The sequence below is a fragment of the Anguilla rostrata genome, chromosome 13, assembly GCF_018555375.3.
Source record: "Anguilla rostrata isolate EN2019 chromosome 13, ASM1855537v3, whole genome shotgun sequence".
NCBI lineage: Eukaryota > Metazoa > Chordata > Actinopteri > Anguilliformes > Anguillidae > Anguilla > Anguilla rostrata.
In genome coordinates this window covers 14,905,433-14,920,839 of record NC_057945.1, presented here as the reverse complement: position 1 = coordinate 14,920,839, position 15,407 = coordinate 14,905,433, and positions in this window count along the sequence as shown.

The window sequence follows — 15,407 nt, the reverse complement described above, 5'->3', positions numbered from 1 at the left end:
TTCTCAAAGTAAGCTGCATTTATTTATGTATTTATTTTTGGCAATAATAATAATCACAATAATAATAATAATAATAATAATAATAATTGTTATTATTCTTATTATGCAGTTGAATAACACAATTATTCTTAAGTCAATCAGGTTAGAGATCATATACTGAAATAACAATAGCTTTGCCCGAACAAGTTCTGTTCCCTCAGATACTACTGTAAATTAACTTTAGCACCATCTCGATTAGTTTGTTTTTCTCACACTCATAAATTTAGTGCTCAGTTAAATTAAAAGGGGAAGGCTAAATTTATTTATTTATTCAAGCAGCATTTGCTGGAGTTCAGCACAAAGCACATTGCAATTAGACTGGACAAAAATGATGTATTTTTAATATAAATCTTGAGGTAGGCTATGTGTCACGTGCCACAGCGAAGAACACCCAGCAGGATTCTGGAGTTGTCTGGACTACCTTTGGCGCAATTTGGTTCCAAGCACTCTCACTTGGATTTTCAGAGAGATTCAGGTCTGAACACTGATGTCTGAATGAACATCAGTTCCCTGCTTCTTTTCACAAGGAAAAGATTCTAATTATATTACATTTCAGACGCATTGAAAACAACCCTTTTTCTTACAATGATTATTAGTCCAGGCATGAAACATATACGGCATACGTCATTTAATTTCACAAACAGTACGAAAGGAATATTACATGGCACAATTTCCTAATTATGTATAGACATCCAGAAATGTATGACTCACACTGAAATTACGTCTCAGTCTTCACAGGAAAGATAATTCAAAATAATTTAATTTAAAATAATTATTTTGCATACAGATAGAATGTATCGTCTGTCTGAAAAAGACTCCAGTAAATTATATTGTTCCAAGCTTTATGTTTTGTTAGATTCCACAAACCATTGTTTCATCTCCATAAATTCATGTGTATGACTGAATTAGACAGCTCATGTTCCCAGAAAATTCAATCATGTTGCCTATACAGGCTGCGATATATTACGAATAGAGAGGAGGGTAGATGATCTAAGTAAGTGTAACCTTGCAGGAACAAATACAACTTGAGGAATCAGAAATCTCTTCTACCACTGAACCTTAATTGATCTTAATTTGTAATAATACATGATTCATCATCTGCCTATGCATAATGCACGCATAGTTCATGAGGTTGTCTTAAATAGAACAGAACACCTACGATAGACGCTGTGAGAAAAACTCGTTACTGCGTATCTGGTCTTTGTTACCAGCAAGTCAATTCTATCTGTGAGGGAACAGGCTGAATACAAACGAACTGATGACCAAACGCCTCTCGTTTCAGACATACGGCTGATCATATGAGAAAGGTCGCAATAGAATTTATACAACATGTTAAAATGGCATGGTATGAATATTTAGCGAAGTTAAACGCTATGTTCCATGGCACTTAATAAACTGCACCGTGTGCGTTATAGTCTGGGGTTGTCGGATTAAAGCCGGGCACCCACCGCACGCGTATCGGCCGCGAGCGCACTACGCGCGTATTACGCGCGTAACTGAAGCGTAGTTGAAGTACTGTTATTACAACGGCAGCGGGCGACGTCGTCTCCACCAGATGCGAACGCGTCGCGTACCGGCTGCGAAGCTCGCGCGACACAAGCGAACTGAAGCGTAGTTTTTCGCTTCTGTTCTATTTTTTCGGCTTGTCGCGCGTCACGGTGGCCTGTTTATACACAGAAATATGCTCTAAAATGCTAGGTATACATGCTCTGATTTATATTTCATCCTTATATTACTGGGGGTGTGTCCCTAGTTACCTCCCAGATATTTTATAAGCAGCTAAAAAAATACAAGCCTTTTCGTTTTGTAAAAATAAATAAATAACTGGAACCTGGGGAAAAGGCAAACTTAAGTTTCGCTGTCTATTTTGCGGAGGGGGTGGGGTAAATTTGAAAATACACCACAGAAAGACGTAGCCTATTGAATGACGTAGAAGTGAATGCACCGAGCAGCGGTTTGTTAGCTCGAGTGTTGGAAGGTAGTTTTTAACCAACCATTGGTCAGCCTATTTGACTTCTCCGATGTCTTCGTTCGCCGTGCTTTCAAAAAGGGCTTGTTAATAAAAATCAGATAATCCACAGAGCTTTAAAAAAATCAGATTATTTAGTGGTCTTGCCGATGAAAATGCACCTATTTTATAAATGAAGTTGTAAGCAAGCCTTTATTGCACTTGTACTTCAAAGCTTCCGGTGTTCACGGCGTTGTGGTGTTCATATCCCTTCAAGATTAAACTGTTACTGTCTTTTTCATGATTAGCTGATTTTACTAAATCTGATCCTGTAAATGTTTTGACGTTAATGACAAGACAACACGGGAATTCCCAATGGTTGATTACGGATTATTTATTATTATTATGATCATTACATATTCTTCATGAAATTGGCACGTTTGTTAACCAAGCAAATAAATTCATACAGTTTGAGATTGTTATGCAGGCTACGTTGCGATTTAAATTTATGGTAATTCTTGAAAGCTTTTACTTTCTCACGTATTTACGAGTTAACGAAATATTACCAAATTAACAAACTGAAATAGGTCTCTCACCAAAGTATTCACTTAACCCATAATCAACAGTCGTGAACAAACGTGAAATACACGATGTAATCCCACTGCAGACTGCGAGCGCTACTAGGAATATAGAGCTTTAAGCAAGCCTTTGCGCGACACAAACGGAACCAGTGGAGACACGCTACGCGCCGCGTAGTGCTGCTTCGCCGTGCTGCTTACGCGACGCTTACCCGACGCGTGCAGTGGGTGCCCGGCGTTACGCGTCTAGCCAAAACAATATCCCTGTTATGAGTGACGTGACGGAATCACATCATTCATAGCAGAGAGTGTGAGTTTCACTAGGAAGGGTATACTGCTTTCCATTTCATCCTGTCACGGTGAGTTGATTCTCCGAACAGGTCGGCCTACCTGCATTCATGGTGCTGTCTGCCTGCGCATTAACTGTGGAGCACTCGACTGCAGAGTGCCCGGACCGGGCCGCGGTCCGGAAAGAAGCCGGCCCGTGCAGATATTCAGAAAGACTCGGGAGTGATACGATCAGCTACTCGCACGACTGCACATTACACATTTGGATATTTCTCCAAGCCTGGAATACATACTTTTTTCTGTATTGCGTTGAGTGCCTGCCCATTGCACGCTAGGGTCAGAGAAAACAGAAATATTGGCTGCTTGAAAAGGACTGGTGTAGTCCAATTGGTCAATCTGTTCAACCCCAAAATGTGTCTGCTTTGGCCTTCAACCACTTTATTGATTAACCATAACTGCCTTCAGCCCTGTGGGGCGTTGCGCTGTATGCTACTGTTTATACAGCTCAAAATAGGCCTGCACAATTTGTGTCAAAACTGCTTGACCTCATTGCCTTTGTGCTGGAGGAAAAAGCACATTTATGGGGAACTGCTGTTTTTATTCGATTGTCAGGTTCAAATTAGCTTCTCCTAGGACGGTTCTGAGAACAGCACTCTGGCTGAAGGACTAGCCATAGCCCCATGGAGTAAATCTGGAAGCGGCCTCTCGCAGTTCTCCAATTTTGACAGGAAAACAGATGGACCAGTGGCGTGAAACACTTCAGTGAATGTTCACGCTTAGTGCATTAGCTGCTTCGTCTGGTGAAGTCGCTGGAGAGGATAAAGCAAATGCTGTAGCAATTGGAGATGAAATGGTTCTCCTCAGCTTAATCACGCTCTTGACCTACGGCGACAGTTTACCATCAAAATAATTTCAGCCTCATTATTTTATTATGTCTAAAATATTCGTTTTCTGGATTGTTTAGTCATACTGTAGGTGATGCACAGTTGAGTCACTATTGCAAGACAAAAAAACTTTTAATATATTTTACTTTTTTTTTTGTACTGGTGACTCAACTGGTAACTGTTTTTAAATCATATAGAAACTGGAATAGGTCAAAACGGTGTCAGTTATGACATTTTTTTGGTCAGTTAGGTTCAGCAGCAGAGCTTGGACTTCATTTTAATGAACAGCCATACCACATGGAGCCTTCAATCCAGCCACACAGGTTTCAGAAAGGTCTTCAAACAAACATGTCATTGTGGGCCTCAAACTGATGTGTCCTTCGGTTTATCAGAGAGACGGGGTGAGACAGGATCATCCCCCGTTCTATATCATCCAGACCCTTTTAAAAGCTTCCTGTAATGTCTACCACCGATTAGCAGTTTGCCCTTATCTTTCCAGTGAAGATTTATGATGCAAAGGTCAAAGGCTTTGTTCAAGAGTGTAGCAGCAGAGTGGCTAACTTAAAAGCCAACTCAGCTAGTTACAGCATTACCAGTCTCCTCTTATAAACACTGTGGTGAGTGGGTGGGGTAGCAACTTGAACTGCGGCCTCCAGCCTGCTGCTGAGACAATTGCTCTCACCCGTGCCTCCTCTGTGTGGATTCTGGGAAAGGCTTTAAAAAGGCAGAGCCAAGAGTACCTACGAGAGATAAAGGAACCCCAATTTGCAGCTGCGCATGCTGCATACAGTATGTGTAACCCGTTATTCCAGTAGTCTGTTACAGATGCTACCGTTTGCTATTCTTTTTGGTGCTGGCGATTAGGTCATTAAAGAAGACAGCTCGAGAGGTCTGGTCAGGGTGTGCGCCTTATTCCAGGTTGCTATTTTTGACATCATGGTCACTAGGGCCACTGCTGTTGAAACACCAATTATTAGGAGTGTTTTAGGCGTGGCTCCCCGGTGGTCTTGTTAAGGGCGTGCTGTGTGTGGCCGCTGTGGTCTAGTTGTCACCCCAGCTTCACCACCGCCGGCTGCGGCGCCTCTCCCCACGGCCCGGCTCCCAAGCTCAGACCCCACGGGGGGATCTCTCTGGCGGAGAGGGAGGAGAACGTGTTAAGTGCCCCTGCGCTTTTGTTTTGTGTATGTGTAACCTGGTTTCATTTGTTGTTTAGGGCTGGGAGGAGGGAGGGTGGCTCAGCTTCAGTGTATTTCCTTCATTCCTCTCAAATTGAGGGGTCTTTTCTTGGTTTCCCCATACAATGAAAGTCTTTGAAAGAATTATCGTCACTTAAAACAGCAAGGGTTAGATTACCCTGACCTACATCAATTTGCACGTCAGAGCAATGTTGGTGTCGATGGTGTCATCCTGTTCATGCTAAATAGGCTTCATTCCCCTTGAGAAGGCAAGTACAGTAGCTCAGTCAGGACAATGTTTTTAGATTTTTCAAGTGCTTTTAATACAATCCTTGGGAGGAAACTCATGCCCCTGCAGCTTTGCAGCGCTGTTATTAATTGCATATTGGACCTACACCGCCCGTTCACCGTTGAGACAGTGTTACAATCTACCGCAGCACATGAGCACCACAGGGCACTGCTTTAGGACCCGACACACTTTATAAAAGGGCCAGTCTGGGCTCTGCTCTCTCAGGAAATTGAGATCTTTTAATGTCTGTACCAGGAAGCGACTGCCATTTTATCGTGTTGTGATCAGCGTAGTTTTTTTATGATTTTTTATGAGTTTTATGCTTGGGAGGGGGCAACCAGGAGATGGACTCCTGCAGGATTCAAAGACTGATAAGGAAGGCTAGCTCTATCATTGGCCTTCCCCCTGGACTCACTGGAGGACACAGTGAGGGACAAGATGGAGTGCAAAGTCGGGGCCATCCTCAATAACAACCAGGACTCTCATCATAAAACAATCATGGACCGCAAAAATATATTCAGCAACTGGTTTAATGGTCAAACAGGCTTCTCAACAAGATTCAGAAGATTCTTCCTACCTGAGGACATCTGCTTACTAAATAAGGCCACTCAGCCCTTGAGTAGTTTTATATCTGCACTTTCATATCTGTTTTTATTTAATCTTTTATCCCATTGTGTATTTTTTGTTGTTTTAGCGCCTTTGAGTTTGGTGGACAAGTCGATTTCCCTCTGGGGATTAATGAAGTGTATCTCAGCTCACCTCTCATCTCATTATGATGTGACTTGTGACATTGAGAAGTAGCCATGCGAGACAGTTTCAGTGAACATTATAATTGTGCAGGATTAGGCCGGAGTGTCCTTTTGTAAAAGCAGTTAGCCCCCTCTTCACAGTGTTTTGTGTGCATCCCTGGACTCATTTAGAAGTTATGGTTTATTAGCTCCATAAGGGCCACCTGATTTCCTTGCCAGTGCCAATGAATGTTATAGCCTAATGATATTGCGTTTTTGCTATACTGCAGTGGTGGTTGTGTTCTGAGATTCTGATGCTGAACTGGGCCGGATTAAAGGTAGTTCCAGTGTTCACACCATTTTGATCAGTCCAATTTGCCCCGTCCCTCTGGTGGTAGGTTTAAGTTTAAGTTTTTGGGAGTTCACAAATTTTTATTGAAAGAGGATTTCGTGAAACCTCTTCAGGGGCATGTTTTTTGTTCAGCAGAATCTTAAGAGTGCTTTCCTAATGTCTTCCTATACTAAAAATGACAGCTGCTAGAAATCCATGTTATTTTGTTTTACAAGACTTTTATCTCAAAGTTCATTTCATGCGATCCTGTCAGATGTAACTAGTAAAAAGTTGATGTCTTTTAATCTCAAGACGTGAGTAAGAGGCAGAGGAAAGAAGACTATTTAACATGAACAAAGACATTTCTGATAAAAGGGATCATTCAAAGGATTGTGAATCATGTGTGTCCCTCTGAATGCTGCCACTTTAATTGCAGCGGGAAATTGTTTCTTTATTTCCTTTAATCTCCTTGGAGTGTTGTTCTGCCGGCAACTAAAACATCTTCTATGGTGACAGCTCATATAGTTCACTATTGAATTCTTGGAAATGAAAAGTGGACGTGTGACAAGAAAATATTTCAGTCTGACTGAGAGTAGAACATCCTGTGGTTCCGATCCCACACTGCAACACATTGACAACTGGACTAGTGCTCCTTATAGATACAATGATTGGCTCAAATAAATAAATAAAAAAATAAATTTTAAGAGGAGCTGAAGAGGAATTGCTTTACAATTGCATTGAAGGGAGTGGGGAGTCAGTCAAGGTACTTTACTAAAAAAAAAGACAACCTGGAAGTAGTACCTAAAATATTGGGAACTTCTGTTCTGAAAATAGAATAGAATAAGAAAATATGGATAATAAATATTAATCACTGTTATTTCCTTTCCTGCCAAAGTTGAAAACCTTATGGATCAATTACAGCATGCTTCGCTGGACTACAGAATTGCATTACAACTTGAACAGCTATCCAAGTCCCTGAATTAAGGGTTATGATCCAGTTGTATTAAAGCTCTGTGGTCTAGGGCTCCTAACAAAATTATACAGTGATATTATACTCACACATTTTGAATAATAAAGCATTTAATCGTGCATTTGGACAAATGTATGTGTGAACTGGCGAAAATCACAGGTACCAGTTCATCCATTCGCCAAAGTTGTCTGTGGCATTCGTTCCGCCGGAGAGGCAGATTGTTTTCGGCTGCGCCGACTGGTGGAGAGAGCACACGCACCTGGGCTGCGTTAGCTAATGAGCCCAGGTGCTTAAAGGTGTGCTGCTCTCCACAGTTCGGGGCCGAGACCATACACCGAGAGTGCGTTTATAATTTTAGTTTTATTTATTTTGGGGCTTGGTTCAAGCAAAAAGAGAGATCATAGAATTAATCCTCAGCTGGGATGCTGGATGAGCTAGAGGCCAGCTATGGGCGGTGCATGGGAAAGTGGTCGCGCCGTTTTACTTTCTTTTGTCTTTGTTACTTTAGCTTGTTCTTTTAGTTTGGTTTGGCCCGGATATTGATATGAGATTAGATGCAGTGTTATACAATGTTTCTGTCCCAATAGTACCATCACTAACTAACTAGCTAGCTAATTAATTATTACCTTTATACCTTCTGCACCTGTGGTGAGCAATTATGTACTCCATTATGCCTTCAAACTGAAATAGTCATCCAAATAGACATATGACCAAATAAATCACAGAAATATAACAAAGATTTTTCTGTTTTAACAAACAGGCTAATCCTTCTGTTTCGATTAATCAAATCTTCCTCAAATTGTCTCTGTAAACAGCCTCCTTAATTCCCAAGTGCGTCATGCACAAATAACTTAATCATAGCCATTATATCAGGCCTGATACTGATACATATGTAGGTGTAACCAGCCTAATTAGTCAATTGTTAAGCCTTTTACTAAGATAACCTTTTTTAAAAAATATCCATGCGAATGTTGTTATTTGTGGATCATGGAGCACACATTCATTGTAAGTACAGGCACACAATTAAAATGAAAAATGTTCAAGTTGCTATTATTATTATTATTATTATTATTATTACTATTATTAATGTGTCATTACAGACGGGTGTAAGACAAAGAACAGAATACAGTTCCCTCGGGACCACAGTTCAGTATAAGAACAGCCATAAACTATTAAAAATAGAAATAAATAGAGGTATTAAAATCATTTTAAAAAAGGACAACAAACAATAAATGCAAAGTATACTTTTTTCCTGCTTGTGGGATAATTAGACAGATTCCCAAAAACCATTGATTGGCTTTTGAATGAGCTGTGATTATGGGTGCATTGGATGGGAAAGCCCTGAAATCTGCCCTACACTGAGCTGCGATTTACACTGTAGACCTGGTCTGACCAGAAAATTATAATGAGCTGCACCAGAATTGCAGTTCGCTGCTCGATCTTGACTGACACCCCCACCCCGCCACCCCGCCCCCAGCAACGACTCTCCTCCTTTGGCGCACGGCAAATTGAGAAATTACCCAACGGCTCAGGCACATCCAAATCCATGACGAAAATACCACTTTCCCAGTGCGACGGCTCACAACACACCATGAGCGGCTGGAAAATAGAGCCCTTGGTGTTATTAAAAGCAATGGCACATTTCACACTGCATGAAATCGATGATCTGTCTCATTTCTTCAAAAATCACAAGGCTGCAAATCATCAAATATTTGAAAATGAACAGGAGAAGGCCAATAAGTATGTTTTTCCTCTCAAGTTCTGTAGGTTGCAACCAAACTTCTCTTTAAATGTTGTTTGTACTCTTAAGTGTGTGGCAGTAACCCAGTTCCCAATACTGACAACTCTGTCAAATCGATATTGCAAGCATATTTATTTAATGCTGCTCTAGTTTCAAGAATTCCCTCTTGCATCTATGAGGCAAATTAATTGCATCTTCGGAGGGATATTAATGTGTTCCAATCTTCAGCCCTTTTTTCCATTTTTGACTTTAATTTTATTCATGACCTCAATTATATACTCTGCTTCGGTGTTTGAGCCCTTGTGTATAAGTGGACAATAAGAAGTGCATTACGCTTAACTGTCCTGATTTTTTTTCCTGGACTATTTTCAGTCAGAATACATAGAGTGAATTTAATTTCATCAATTAACCTTTATTGTAACAGGCAGGTCAATTAAGAACAGATTCTTATTTACAATGACAGCCTGGCAAGAGCCAGAGAAGCCTATTAAGGGTGAAAGATAAAAGGTAAAAGGTAGGGTGGGACAGTGGGGTAAAAGAACAAGGATTAAAAAAGAAAAATATTTTCCCTAAAAAAACACGCATGTATTAGACATTTTGTATGGTCATAGGAACACGTGCTACTAGAAAAATGTTTTGGTTCATTCAAAATCATTAACAAACCCATGTCCCAACCTTGCCTCAAGCTGTGAAACACAACCGTAAACTTGCCTCAACCCTCAGACTTGGAACCCTCAGAAGCCATTGGTACCTATGAAAACATCAGAAAACCAATTTTGAATTGATGGAAAACAAGGTAAATATCATGAAGACAATAATACAAATACAAAATAATATGTATGAGGTCATTTAAAAAACAAAAAATGTTCTCCCTAAAAAATCATGGATTTATTACACATTTTTCATGCTTAAAATTGATGTAAAACAAGGTAAATATCATGATGTCATGGTTTTGGCTGATACCACAATTTCTTTTCCTTCTGCGCCTTTTCTTTAGTTATTACGGTCATTGTTTTTTATGCGCCTTTTCTTTAGTTATTACGGTCATTGTTTTTTTATACGCCTTTTCTTCAGTGATTACGGCCATTGAGTTCTCAATTTTTGTTGATTGAATTAAACACATGCAAATTTCTTTTTACAATTTGCACCTGTTGGCGTTCTATTTAAACCTCGAGAAAGCCGATAAGCTGTGCTTCAGTGTCACTTACGTTGCACGGGAGCCGGTAATCTATCAAGCGAGGTAAAAAGGTAAAAAGGTAAAAAGGTAAAAAGGTAAAAAGGTAAAAAGGTAAAAAGGTAAAAAGGTAAAAAGGTAAAAAGGTAAAAAGGTAAAAAGGTAAAAAGGTAAAAAGGTAAAAAGGTAAAAAGGTAAAAAGGTAAAAAGGTGCAATAGTGAATTGTTGTGGCTATAAAATTAGCACAACAGTCTTTAGCTAATAGGTTGTTGGTAACAAGTTAGTGCCACAACCTAAACTCGGAATTCTTTCTTTAGGGTGTTACTTTTCAGCCTCGGTTCGAGGACTTTTCTTTGAGTTGTTCCGTTTTCTGCTCAGGCAGTTTTTTCATTTTCAGAAAGTTCATACTCCTTAAGCTTTAGTTTTTTACCCAGTACGTGGGTTGTTTTGAGCTTTTCTTTGGGATACTCTCCTTAGGAGTATTGTTTTCCTTTCCGTTATTTTTCCGCTGTCCTTTTGTCTCTTGAGTCTTTGTGGTTATTCTACCTTTGGTGAATAGCTTAAAGAACCCCCCTGTTCAGTCGTGGTTGGTCTCCCAAAACCCCCACTCCCTCACACATGAAGACAATAATACTAATATAAAATATGTATGAGGTGATTTACAAAAAAAGGTTCTTCCTAAAAAAAACATGCATTTATTACCTTTTCTATGGTCATAGGTGCACATGCTAGTAGAGCCTTTTTTTTTTTTTTTCATTCAAAATCATTAACAAACCCATGTCCTAACCTTTCTTCATGCTGCTAAACACAACCCTATATTTGCCTCAACCCTCAGACTTAGTTTTCCTAACCCTAGCTGAATCCTAGTTTGAGCCCTAAACCCTTATTGAAGCCATTGGTACCATTGAAAACATCAGAAAACCCTTTGAAAATCTGTGTAAAATGAGGTAAATATCATGAATACTATAATACAAATGAAAAATGTTTGAGGTCATTTAAAGACATATTTTAATGATTAGAAAAGTAGGTAATGAAGCTGTCATTTATTCACATCTTCCCAGGACTAAATATTAAGCCCACTACAGGGGCAGATGACTCAAATTGTTAAATTGCAAATAGAAGCACCCAATTTGGTACATATACCCTTTGGCAAATATATAAATATATATAGCATACAGACACAACTCACTGCCAACTATTTTCCAGGCCACTGGAAGCTCAAAAAGTCACTAGCTTAGACCAAATTAATTTGGACATTTTAAATATAAAAATACAAGTTTCATAACTAGGCACCAAAGCATGTGTAATCACTTTCATGACATTTGGTCCATCCAATTATGAGATACAATCTTGGCATTTGTTGTGCCCTCTATGGGTGTAGGTTGGTCTGCTGTTGTACACATACTTATCTAACAGCCCTTAACTTGAAGTTCCATAACAATCCAACATATTTGTATGGCGTTAGGCATAATCTAAAAGAAAACATAATATCTTCAAAATGGACACTGATTTGTTTTATATTAAGAGGAACTCAAGAGCTTGATCCATACTTGCTTCTGGCCACAGTTGGTGTAAATTGGTTAAACTATGTAGGAGGAGAGGAAAATGTGTTTTTCAAAAATCTAAATGGCAAGAAAAATTGTAGGTGAAGCATGGTAGTCCAATTGACAAGTTATGGAGCATACATGCCATACTCTGTGTACCAATTTGATTTAAATCAGAGTTACAGTGTAGGAGATAGCATTTTTAAGCTGAAAACTTGGATCTTCAATTATAGCATCACCATCTGTCCAACTGGAAAAGATATCCCTTGTTTCTGAGTTTGAAAATCACATCTGTTATTGTTGAAAATTTCACCTCACCATTTACTACCTCATGGGAATTTGCACAAAAAAAACAAATGCTACTCCTAATTATCTGTACAAATAAATACAAATATAAATAACTGGCTTTCTAGCAATTGATTTATAAATTAAGGGGTGACTTCAGAAATGGGGCAGAGGTGTTATTTCCTTAAGACAGAGGACAAATTCAATTGAAGGGCTGCCTGCAGAAGTACAATTTTAAATTTAAAAAGTCATGGTACATTTGAATGGTTTTGGGTCAATCGGCAAACAATTATGTAGCCATTTTGAATTTGTTAAATTTACTTCCCGTTTAAAAAATGTTGGGCATCCCTTCTAGAATGTCTTTGGATCACCCAAGGGAGATGTGTAACAATTTTCCTGCTTTTATCTGCCACAATGTGTTTCACTTAATTCTCCCTACTATTCGAAGAATAGATGACATGAGAGTAGCACATGAGATACACAACCAAGTACTAAAAACAGTAATGAAGCAGGTAAAACAGGATGAAAGCAATTAAACAAGATGGAACAGACACAAAATCAACAGTCTGTTGGTGATGTTAAAAAGTTGGGAAACAATTGCAAGTATCTACAATGTCCTTAACTGAGTCCACGGATGCTGAGTGGCCTTTTGAAGGTCATTCCAGTCTCAGGGTACAACAGATTGCAATGATAAGTGACCAAGTAAGGTGCTGAATTCTGAAACCTTCAACAGAAGATAATGGATTAAGCGAGTGTTGTAGGTGGAGAGAGTGGGTTGTAATTGGTGGCACAGGCAAGGAGGGGACAGACTAAAGGTGGTTTTATAGATGAACAAAAGCCAGTGGGTTTTTTTTCAATGGGTATGCAATAATAGCCAGTTTACTGAGGAATACAGCGCAGTGATGAGTTTTAAAAGGCACATTTGTGGCAAACCTGATGGCAGAATGGTACAAAACATCAAATTTATATCGGGCACCCTGACAAGCAGTTCTATAGGTTATGTCTGGATTTGACATTTGCCTAATTTTCTGATGTGCTCTGTGGTATCGCAATATGCATAAATTAATAAACAAAAATGTGGGAAAGCAGAGGAAGCAAATGTTACAAAATCACATTTTGGGTGCATTTTCTCATACAAGTTCATTGTTAAACATTACCCTGCTTGGCTTGAGTTCCATGTCAATAGCTGCATGTTAATGTCTTAATATACAGCTGTTGGAGCAACATATGGAGCTACAGGACTGTGGACCTCCATTTCAGCATACATACTTCAATACACTGCAATACAGCTGCAATACCATCTTATTTCCAGTGCATTGTGGAATATTGGAAACTAATAAAACAAATGAATCGCTGAATATGTGGCTTCTATTCATCCCATTTTCCTCAGGTTGCAGATGCACAGGCAGCTCTCTCCAACCCAAGAAAATAGAGACCCTCTGTACAGTTGGTTAAATTGACAAAGCAGGGCCAGTTGGCACAATCCACACAGGTCAGATTGTAGTAACTGGTGAACTATGAGCCATTACTGCAAATATAATATAACTGAGTTTGTAACGATGCTCAATATTCAACTTGCCAGTATCATAAAACAGCATCTGGGACTTATATATTCGGCCAACAGAACAAATGTACTTGACCCCAGCTAAAAAAGCCCCTAGGCTCCATGTAGGGCATCCTAATAAGGGCAGTTTTTGAATACAAACCATGAAACTTACCTTCAATTTTATTCGGCGCACTTTTCATGTAACAGTGTCTCTGAAATTATTCTCAGCAGCTTCATAAATACACTCTAAGATGCAGCCTTTTTCAGCCCATTTACAGTTTAATGTGTTTATACATACAGCCTCTGATCCTCAAAAACCAAAACATGAATTCTATGAGATTGTTGCCTTGGATAAAAATCAGTCCAAATTGTTTCTTTTCTTCCTTAACAAACACAGTTTTTGGTGATCTGATGAACCTGGCAGACTAAGAGAAAAAGAGAATGAAAAATGTATTGAATTTAATTGAGATTTGAAGGCGTTGATTGAATCCAAGCCTGTGGTTCACAATTCTCTCCTTTCATGGCAACACCATAATGGACAGATAAGCTGAAAGGACTTGGCTTGCTGCAGTATCTCAGTGAAACCGAAGGTCTATAACTCCTCCAGCTGATGGCTCCCTAGGGCCACAGGTTTCTAAGGTTTCTATCATTTCCTGAGGCTGAAAATGAGACCGCAGTGAAGCAGAATTATTCCCTCAAAATCGTGGATAAATAACTTTTTAACAAATTTGTAACAAAAAATTGCAGATTCTTTTGGGGCGACACTCTACATCTGGCCACCTAATACCCCGCCCACCCCCTAAATTTGATTGGCTACACAGTTGTTTAAATACCCCACCCACTTATTTCCCAGGTCACCACTGTAAATGAGAATTAAGTTCTCAGTTGAATTAACTGGTTAAATAAATTGTATTCCTGAGAAGTCTGAGTCGCATGCGGATGCACACTTTGAAGGAATTCAGAAATGAGAAGCTACCTATTCAAAACACTGGAAACGCATGAAAAACACTTTTGCACACAAATCATTTTTATGATTTTTTTTCACCCTGATGTTCCTAATCATTAACAATGACAAGACCCATAAGAGCTGATCAGTTTGCACCTGGGCTCTATAGGGTCAACATTAATTTTGCAGGCACAAATGCAGAGAAGCTCAAAGTAATTGCAGTGTGAAGATGTGAGGCTGTTCGAAAGCTGGGTATTCATTCTTTTGATGCTAGCTTAAGCCCCTGCTTTTGTGCCTGACTCCAAGGTGTTCAAAGGTTGATAATCATGAGCATGTAATGAATACAGCTCTGATACATTTTTTTTTTTTTTTTTTTTAAAGATATTTGAAAGGCCTTCACAATATAGAGCAACATGAAAGCATAATTTCATCTCCCACCTTTCTTGGAATATAACAGATCAAATAATTTATGTTACAGGGGAAAGCTTTAGTTAAATTGATTTTTTTAAATCACCACAAGAAAATACAGAGAAATCAAACAGCCCAGTTGAAAATACAGCCTAATGGGTGTTGTGTATGGCCCCCAAAATTAGACTCATATTATGCATATTTGTAGTGGTAGGCCTTTTGGTCAACAGTGGTATGTGATTAGAAGAATGCCATCTTGTATTGACTGAGTTGAGCTATACTTTGGTATCAGTTTGTAGATAACAGTTTTCATAAACCACACGCAGCTTGGGCTTCATTAACCCTAAAATGGGTGTAGCAGTAGTGTGAAATTAATGACCTGCTGATTTTAACCAATCCGTGAATTGTGCCTTTGCGAGCATTTAGCATTTAGTCAGCTATGCTCTTGCCTTGAACCAATCAAATCCAGCAGAAACAAAATAGTTTAGTGCTTTGAAAGCACAATACTTGTAATGCACATTAGGCTAGAAAA